Genomic DNA, 10,718 nt, shown 5'->3' on the forward strand with positions numbered 1-10,718 from the left:
ATAAATGTTCCCAAATTTCACCTCACAAAGTTTGTACCAATTTTCATTCTCACAACCAGTATGTGAAAATTCCAGTTTCCCTTGCCAACACAGTGTGCTCTCAAATCTTTGTACCTTTGACAATCTTGTAGTGAAAAATGATATCTTAGTATAATTTGAATTCTTGTTTCTCAGGTTATGAATGATATTTGGCATATTTTAATCAGTTCAAGACCAATTTATAATTTATTTTCTTTTATCAATCTTTCATCAATGTCATTTTTTTCAGGTTGTCAGTGTTTTCTTATTAATTTATAGTCACATTTTATGTATATATTTTTGGCAGGAGGAATTAGGTTTATTCATTTATTTATTATTATTGTTTTTTAAATTGGAGGTACTGGGAATTGAACCCAGGACCTCATGCATGCTAAGTATATACTCTACTACTAAGCTATACCCTCCCCTCATATAGTCACCCTATATTATATCAAGGAAATTGTCTTTATGCCATAGTTATTTCAAATATTTTTTCCAGTGTATTGTTTGCCTTATGACTTTTGAGATACGGGTTTTTTGGGTTTTTTTTTGTAATGAAGAAATGTTTTGTTTTTTGCAGCCTTTCTCCACTCCGATATTATTTTTAAATTACTTTATGAATTCTAGTATTTTTATGATTTTGTTTTTAACATTTAAATCTTTGATTTGTTTGGAATTTCAGTGTGAATAATGAGGTAAGATTCCAATTTTATCTTTTCTTGTTTATCTGAGCCCTATTTATTGAATAATCCATCTTTTTCACAAAGCACACAATGCCATCTTTATCATATATTAAATTTCCATATGCATTTCTGCCTAGTCATAGGACAATCTACAGGCTCCTTTCAAGACAGGTCAAAGCTGGGAGCCACAACTAAGGAATCTGCAGAGCTGGCTGGATTCTGTGTTCTGAGTCTGGACTTTCTCTATACAGCCTCTGAGTTGCTGAACTCTGGGGAGAGCCTTGTCAGCTGCATTTGGCTGCTGGATGCCAAGAAGGCAGTCCTTGATTTAGAATGAAGGAGAGTCTAGGAAGTAGTGCTGCCCTGTCATCAGTTCTCTGGTGAGATAAAGCATAAAAGATAAGAGCTTAAAAACCAGTTAAGAAATTCACAGATTGATTCTAAAATTTATATGCAAATACAAATGACCTATAATAGCCAAGATAAATCTCAAAAGAGAGGAACAGAGTAAAAGGAACTATGTTACCAGAATTCAAGACTTACCATAAAGCTACAGTCATTAAGATGATGTAGTATTGGCCTAAGATGGACAAATAAATTAGTAGAACAGAGTCCAGATATAGACTCCTTCGTATCCTTGGATTTATGACAAAGGCCCAAGTGCAATTCAGTGGAAGAAAGAATTTTCCTCCCAGTAAATGGAACAACAGGATATCTCTTAAAAAAAACAAAAACAAAAAACAAAAAAACTTTACCCTTATCTTACACTATATACAAATATTAATTCAAGAGGGATCATAGACCTAAATGTAAAAAGGCTTCTAAAAGAAAACATAGAAGAATGTCTTTGTGACCATGGAGTAGCCAAAGATTTCTGAAATGGGCACATAAAGCAAAAATCATACTAGATAATTCTTCCCTTTATTTAACATTTATTGAGTGTCTACTGGGTGCCACCCTGCGCTAGGTGCCAGACACGCCCATTTAAAAAGGTCAGCCCAGCCTTAGAAGACCTGCCTCAGTTTAATGTGACAGACAAACTATGCTTATTCCGCCAGCCCTCAAACTATTTGAAACACAATGCTTCTGCATTAAGGTTCTTCCCCGGTGGGAAATGGGAAGTACTTTCTACGCAGCTGGTGGTAAGAGAGAGCTGAGAGCTTTTCCAGAAAATCAGACAATGAGTCAAGTGACCCCAAGAAGTCTCCTCCCTTGGAACTAGAAGGACTCTGCGCAAGCATCTGGGAGATGAGGAAGCTGGCAAGCAGAGGAACTCTGCCTGCTAACCAGGAGGGCTGAGAAATTTCCCAGCATGCTTTGGGAACTCGGGTCTAATCTCCAGTCTCCTTATGAATATGTATGAGCCCCTAGAAGTCAGCTGAGTTTCCTAGCCCCCTGCTTCAGAATTGACAAAATAGTCTTGTATGAAAGGAGAGAAGGTTAGCAAGGTCAAGGTCCCCTTGACAAGAATGCAAGAGGGCCTTGGGCCTGACAACACACACACACACACACACACACACACACAGACGGTTAAGGCATTGCCACCTGCTTTGTGGCTTCTAACCATCGTTTTTTATGTATGTATATGTATGGCTGAAACATTCTGCTATACACCAGAATTTGACACGTTGTGAACTGACTGTATTTCAATTTTTTAAAAAAAGAGAGGAAAGAAAAAAGAATTGACAAAATAATGTAAACATCTCAGAGCCTGAGGACCCAAATATAGCATATTTCAGGGCCTGACACCTGGATTAGGAAACTGTTTTCTAGCAGTGGCTTCACAAGTATTCCTTCAGTGATAGATGAATATACTTGTGACTATGTGCAACATACCAAACAAAATGGATTTTTTTGAAGACTGCCAAAAAGTTCTACCTCTATCCACAGGGTGAGTGTATGGAATGAATGCCCTTCCTGTGGCAGACACAGAACTGACTCCCTAATAGCTACCTCCCCCTTTACTCCCTGCCAGAGGTCCTGTTTCCCCCTCCCAGCTTACCAATTGTCTAAGCCCCTGTGGGTAACCATCAGGTGGCTAACTAATGGGTGTGTGCCTGAGTCATCCCCTGGAGTCGGTGAGAAAAAGAAGAAGTTGGAACCTAAAACTCACAGGTGGAAATTAATAGGCTAGGTAAATAATAATAATAATAAAAAAATAAGCTAGGGCTAACTGCAAGAACTTGAAAATCACCAACTCATAAGAGCTGGAGATATTTATGAATATATGGATGGCTGAAAGTTTTAATAACCAAAAACTAAATAGATGGATACTCTAGAGTCCAGCCCAGCAATTCCACTTTTGGGTGTACATCTAACAGAAGTGAACATCATATCTAACTAAGAACAAGAGTATTCATTCCAAAATAGAAACAAACCAAATGTTCATCAATCGTGGAATGGGTTAATAATTTATCACCTGTTTACAGTTTATTTGGAATACTATATGGAAAGGAAAATAAACAAACTAAGGCTATACTCAAGAATATGAGTGAATATACCATATGACCCAGGAATCCCGCTCCTGGGCATATATCCAGAAGGAACCCTACTTCAAAATGACACCTGCACCCCAATGCTCATAGCAGCACTATTTACAATAGCCAAGACATGGAAACAGCCTAAATCAATAGATGACTGGATAAAGAAGATGTGGTATATTTATACAATGGAATACTATTCAGCCATAAAAACCGACAACATAACGCCATTTGCAGCAACATGGATGTTCCTGGAGAATGTCATTCTAAGTGAAGTAAGCCAGAAAGAGGAAGAAAAATACCATACGAGATTGCTCATATGTGGAATCTAAAAACAAAACAAAACAAACAAAAAACATAAATACAAAACAGAAACAGACTCATAGACATAGAATACAAACTTGTGGTTGCCAAAGGGGCGGAGGGTGGGAAGGGACAGACTGGGATTTCAAAATGCAGAATAGATAAGCAAGATTATACTGTATAGCACAGGGAAATATATACAAGATCTTGTGGTAGCTCACAGCAAAAAAAAAAATGTGACAATGAATATATATATGTTCATGTATAACTGAAAAATTGTGCTCTACACTGGAATTTGACACAACATTGTAAAATGACTATTACTCAATAAAAAAAGTTAGAAATAAATAAATTTAAAAAAATGGAAAAAAAAGAATATGAGTGAATATAATAACCAAAATATTGCATGAAATAAGTGAGACACAGAAGAGTATATAATGTATTATTCTATTTACATGATGTTCAGGAACAGGTAAAACTTATTTTTTATTTGTTTATTTCAGATATAATTGACATAAAATACTACGTAAATGTAAGGTGTGCAACATGTTGATTTGATACGTTTATATATTGCGATATGATTGCCGCCTTAGCTAACACTTCTATCACCTCACATAATTATTACTTATTTTTTGTGGGGAGTTTGCAAAACTTGTTCTTAAATGATAGACGTCAGAAGACAGGTTGTCCTGTAGGAATAGGGAATAGGGACAAATAGGGAAGGAACCTAAGCGAATCTACTGGTGCTGGAAACATTCTATTTCTTGATCTGGTTGGTGGTAACATGCATGTATACGTATGTAAAAACTAATTGTGCAAACTCCTTTCCTAGTTGAATTTCTTCTAGCAACATAGAACATGTCCACACAAAAACCTGTATACGAGTGTTCACAGCAGCATTATTCATAAAAACCTTGTCTACTAAAAAATGCATCACCTAAAAGTTGAGAGTTAGTTTTATTCAGCAGACATTTCTGAGGATTTAAGCCTAGGTTACGCCTCTCAGGTCACTCTGAAAGACAGCTCCATAGAGTCAGGGGAGAAGCCAGGATATATAGAGGTTTTTGCAACAAAGACCAGGTAGTGGGAGCATCAAAAGATTACTGTTAATTAAAGAAAGCCAGATATCTCAAGGTAAGGAATTTAGTGCTTCTCTATGGATGGGAATATGCAAAAGTCTGGGCTCACTGAAATCATTCCTTTGATCTGCACCTAGCTATCTAGGGCCAGTATCCTGTTCTGAACCATCCCGAGTCCCCTCAGGCTACACATTGAGGGTGGTGGCAGAGGCCGGGTTGCCTGCTTTTCTCCATCCTGAGTTCCCTCTGGCTCATTGTGGCAGTAGTGGCTGATGACTTGATGGCCGCAGCACCCTTTGTTTACTGATATGACAGGCAATATTCTTCATTCACAGTTGAAAAGTGGAAACAACTCTTTATGAGTTTGCTAGGGCTGCCATAACAAAGTACACAGACTAGGTGCCTGAAACAACAGATATTTATTTTCTCACCATTCTGGAGGCTGGAAGTCAGAGATCAAGGCGTCATCAGGGTCGGTTTCTTTCTCTATAAGCCTCTTTTCTAATTGGCTTATAGATGGCTGTCTTCTGCCTGTATCCTCACATAGTCTCCTCTCTGTGAGTCTGTGTCCTAATTTCCTCTTTTGGCAGGGGTGGGTAACTTTAATTAATTAATTTTTAATGGAAATGCTGGGTATTGAACCCAGGACCTCGTGCATGCTAAGCACGCACTCTACCACTGAGCTGTACCCTCCCCCCTTTACCTAATTTCCTCTTGTTCTAAGGAAACCAGTCATATTGAATTAGAACCCACCCTAATAAATTCATTCATTACCTCTTTAAAGACCCTGTCTCCAAATGCAATCACATTCTTAAGTGCTGGGAATTAGGACCTCAACATATGAATCTCTGAAGGACACGATTTAGCTCATCACAAACCCAAACATCCATTGACTGATGACTGGAAAAACAAAATGTGGTATATCCATTACAAAAGAATGTTATTCAGGAGTGAAAAAAAATGAAGTACTGATCCATGCTACAATAAAAGCATCATGCTAAGTGAAAGAAGCCAGTCTCCAAAAGGTACATATTGTCTGATTCCAGTCATATAAATGTCCAGCATAGGAGAACCCATGGAGACAGAGAGCAGAACACTGGTTCCCAGGCCCAGAGTAGAGATAAAGGAAAAGTAGAGAGTGACTACTCCTGAGCTCAAGGGTCTTCTTGGGGTGGCAAAAATATTCAAAAATTAGATTGTGGTGACGGTTGCACAACTCTCTGAATATACTAAACATCACTAAAACACTTTAATTGGGTGGATTGGATGATGTGTGAATTACATCTCAAGAAAGCTGTTATGAAAGATTCATGGCACGATACACTTAAGATTTCTGTACTTTATTGTGTGTCATATACCCCGATACAAATTAAATCAAAACTATTAGTCCCTTCCTCCAGAGGCATTCAAGAAGATGAGTGGAGAGGGAGAATGTATTTGGGACTTGGGATGGAGGTTGGCTGGGAGGCCAGGGAACCAGGGACTCGCTCACGGCCAGAGTTGCCCCTCGCTGTACCCAAAAAAATGCCAGAAAGTTTAAGCATGGGGGCAGGTGGGACTAGGGACCTAAACATGGATGGAGCCGGATAAGAACTGAGGGAAGGACAAACGAGATGCCTGAGAATAAAATGGAGTCCAATTCAATGAAAACAGATTTGGTTTGGGCCAAACAAAAACAAAACTACCTTTTAGTGTTTCATATGAAGCAGCTCATAAAGAAAACCATCAAATCCTACAAAACAGAAATCACCACCAGCAACACCTTGTTGTAATTCTGCAAGTATGAACTGAGTGCCTTCTATGTTCCAGTCTGAGCGCGGCACCAGGCCAGGAATATGTGACTCCAGACAGCTGCTGGGAGGAAGGAAGAGAGCGGGTGTGGGCTAGACACAGGAGAAGCTGCATTCAGTTAGGGAAAATCCCTAACCTTGAGCCGGGGCGGAGGCTGAGGGGAGCAGAGGATGGTTGCGTGTCTGTGTGTGAACCGGGGCGTCGGGGAAATGTTGGGGAGGAGGAAGTCCATCCTGATTTCTCAGACTGGGTAACGACAGCTTTGGCTAGAAGAGAGGGGTCCCCCACCCCCATCCTGGCTGGGACCTGAATTTGGCAGAGCAGGGAAGAGCAAGGCAACACCTATCCCCAGGGCTTTATCAAAATTCCACTCCATCCAAGGCTGAATCTGCGGGGGCCGATAAGGGAAAAGTTCAGGCTATGCTCCCCAACACTCAGATTCAGCAAATCTGGATTTTGTTTGCAGGTATAAGACATTGGGGGTTGTCCGGGAACCAGCAATTTAAATTTTTAACAAGCCCTCAGATGATTCTGGTGCAAATGGGTGGGAGGCAGGGAGTTGTTCCTTAAACTACAGTTGGAGAAACACTGCCTAAGGGGAACTGCATCTAAGCTTCTTTTATAGATTCTCTCCTAGTAAATGGGGAAGCAATTCCTACCTAAAATCCTTTCTGCTGCTGTTGTAATCAACATGCCCTGCCTACCTCATTTGATCAGAAATCAGATGTTGGTAAATTTTAAATCTGCTGCTGAGTACCAGCCAGTAAAAATAAGGCACCCCTGGGAGTCAAGTGAACTTTGAGCTTGTCATTATTTCTACTTTATTCTTTGCTACCCTGGCTGATGTCTCCTACTGTGAACTCTGAATTCAGAGGGAGGAAAGTTAGTTGCTCCCAGGAGACAGGAGTGCTATTCTTTTGTTTGTTCTTTCAAAATGTATTTATACCAAGTGGTCACATACGTGGAACAACTGGAACTCTCATACACTGCTGGTGGGACTGTTAAATGGTACAATCACTTTGTGAAAACAGTTTGGCAGTTTCCTGTAAAATTAAAACATAGACTTACCATGTGATCCAGCAATTCCAGTTATAAGTATTAACTCAAGAGAAATAAAAACGTTATGTCCTCCCAAAAGGCTTGTACAGACGTTCATAGCAGTTTTATTTATATTAGCCTCAAAGTGGAATCAAGTCTAATGTCCATCAACACAAATTGTTGATGGACATTTACAACAGAACACTACTAGGTAAAAAAAGGGAATTGGTTATTGATATGATCGAGGGAACGGGTGAACCTCAGAAACATGCTGACTGAAAGAAACCTGATGCAGAAGTGAGCATACTGTATGGTCCCACTTACATGAAATTTCACTCTGCAGTAATAGAAGCATGATGTGGGCTGCCAGGGGCTGGCTAAGGGGTGGGGATTGACAGAAGAGTGATCGAAACCATCTACAATTGTAGTCATAGTTACACATGTCAAAACTGTCCTGTGCACTTAAAGATGGCTGCTTTGTTTGTAAATTATGCTTCAATAAAATTGAAAAGATAAGGTAAAAAAGAAAAAATACATTATGTTATAGATCATTCAACCATGAAGGCATACAAAGCAGTCAGCAAGTTAAAAAAATCTGTCTTATGATTCTCTCATCAATATACTGTGTGCAGGTCAGCTCAGAAGCAGAGGGAGAAATAGGAATTTTTTTTCTCTGCTTACAAAAATAACCTACTTGTAAGAAGTGAAATTCTCACCTCCCTCCCCCAAAAAAGACAAAGGTGAAAGGCCTTGTAAACCCAACATTTCAGAGGCTACCATTGGGACTGGATTATTCCTCCCGTTTATTCCTAAGCCTATTCTAACACATCATTAGATAAACAGTTTAATATTACTAATATTATTTATTAATATTGTATTTATGAATATAGAGTCCTGGTAACACATTTGGTTTTTCAACTTTCTTCTTCATAAAAACAATATGTGTTGTGTATCTTAATTTCCATACTTAATTCTTTTTACTTTTTGTATAGCTCCACTGAAGTATAATTTATTTAACTGGTGTCCTTTTCAGGGCCCATTTGTTGCTATTTTTCATTCCTGAAAACAGTAATAGTCATCCTTGTCATTACATAGCATGTGGATTCCTATATATAAGTTGGCTTTAAAGTTTCTTGCTCAAAAGGCATAGCAGTTTTAAGGAGGGGAAAATGATTTCCTTTCTGTCGCTGTGGCTGCAGGATATGGTGGGGAGTGGGGAGGAAAGGAGGTATATTCTCAGGGATTCCGGTTTTTATAATGCTTTCTTTATTAGACAAGATTGTTAATTACAAGACAAAAAAAAACCCCTACAACTCTTGCTGATCTAGTGAAAATGTATTTTTGTTGAAATGATTCTGTTTGGTTCATAGGATTGTGGGAAATTTTGGTACACATTGAGTAACCTGTGGGGCAGCCTGAGAGTGGAAATCACCACTGTAACACTGCTGCTATGGGAGAATCGGTTTCCAAGTTCAGAAACCTGTTTGCAAACAACCTGAATTCCTTGCAAGCAGAAACTACACCTAATTAATTGTTGTGGCCCAAAGACTTTGTGGCGTCTCACCGTGGGTTGTGTGGTCTTATGCTGTAACTGGGCTTCTCCACTAAAGCACGTGTTCTGTTTCATCCTCAGCTGGGTGCACTTACTCAATTCTGATGCTAACCTTCTGTAGTTAGCACCTGACTCCAAAGGTTTATGGGCTCAATCCGCGAGATATGGTGATACAGCAAGAAAGAAATGTTTGGTCTTTGTCCTAGTTCCTGGCCTAAGAGCGTCTAAAACCTTTGAAACTTCCGTGTGTGTTAGGGGTGAGAAGAGTTTTTTGTTATTCATTATAACCTCCTTTAAACCATACCTGAGTTTATACTAATGAAGTGACTCTTTGTGTCCTTAAATAGCTTCAGGACAGGAACTGGTTACCAGAAGAACCAGCCACGTGATTCGAGGGTTGGAATTTTTGGTCTCATCCCACTCTCAACCTCCCAAGGATGAGAGGGGGCTGAAGATTGCGTTAATCACTAATGGCCATTGATTGAATCAGTCGTGCCACTGTGTAATGGAACCTCCATAAAAACCCCTCAACTGTAGGGTTCAGAGAGCTTCTGTGTGTCAAGAGGGTGGCACACTCCAACTCCACGGAGATAGAAGCTCCTGTGCTCAGGACCATTCAGACCTTGCCCTATCTACCTCTTCATCCGGCTGTTCAACTGTGTTCTTTATAATACCCTTCCTAATAAACAAGTAAACGTAAGTAGAGTGTTTCCCGGAGTTCTGTGAGCCATTAGAGCCAGTTATCAAAGAGGAGGAGGGAGTTGTGGGAACCTTCAATTTATAGCTGGTTGGTCAGAAGTCCCCGAGACAAACTGGACTTATGACTGGGATCTGAAGTGGGGGGAGGAGGAGGAGCAGTGTTGCGGGACTGAGCTTTTAATCTGTGGGATCTGATGCCAACTCCTCAGGAAGTTAGTGTCAGAATTCAATTAGACTGTAGGATATGCAGCTGAAGACCCAAGAGTTGGAAGATTAGTTGTTGGTGAGGAAAAACTCTTACATGTTTGTTGTCAGAACTTAATTGCTGTGAGTGAAAAGCAGATCTCAGTAGTCGTCAAGACTACCCTCGTGTCATTTGCCAGCCACACTTTGAGAGTCCCCAAACCAACCGTATTTCTGACCAATTGGCTACAAATTCAGGGCTTCCCATGACTCCCTCAGGTTTGATAACTCATTAGAATGACCTACAGGACTCAGGAAAGCACTAAACTTACAATTACAGCTTTATTATAAATGATAGCGATCAGGAAAGGCCAAATGAAGAGACACAGAGGATGCAGCCTGAGGGGCAATACAGAGCTTTTGTGCCTTCTCCCATGGACTCAGGGTGTGTCACATTCCATGCACCTCAGTATGTTCAACCAGGAAGCTCCCACGAGCCTAGGTGCCTGGAGGGGTTTCATCAGCCCTAGGCTTGATAGAGCAAATCACTGGTCACACAACTGAACTCAATCTCCAGACCCCTCCAGTCCCTGGAGGTGGAAAAGTCCAATCAGTCATGTGATGGGTCTTTCTGGTGACCAACCCACCATTCTAAAGCTGTCCAGGGGCCCATCTTGAGTCACCTCATTAGTGTAACATAGACACTCCTACCACTCATGAAATTCCAAAGTTTTCTGAAGTTCTGTGCCAGGAACCAGGGACAGAAACCAGATACAGTATAATCTTTATTATACCACAGCAGTATCACACTCATGGTTATTACCATTGTGCCTGTCTCCCTGGGAAGCTTCTGGGAAGGCAGGGAGCTTAACCTGTTGTTTGCCAGTGAAGT

The 10,718-nt window shown here is 40.2% G+C and overlaps 1 pseudogene; it reads left to right on the forward strand.

Moving 5' to 3' along the window:
- Positions 1–2,118: 2,118 nt before the first annotated feature.
- Positions 2,119–2,276, forward strand: LOC123612739 (U6atac minor spliceosomal RNA; annotated as a pseudogene).
- The last annotated feature ends 8,442 nt before the right edge of the window (positions 2,277–10,718 follow it).

Source organism: Camelus bactrianus, chromosome 32, assembly GCF_048773025.1.
Source record: "Camelus bactrianus isolate YW-2024 breed Bactrian camel chromosome 32, ASM4877302v1, whole genome shotgun sequence".
Lineage (NCBI taxonomy): Eukaryota > Metazoa > Chordata > Mammalia > Artiodactyla > Camelidae > Camelus > Camelus bactrianus.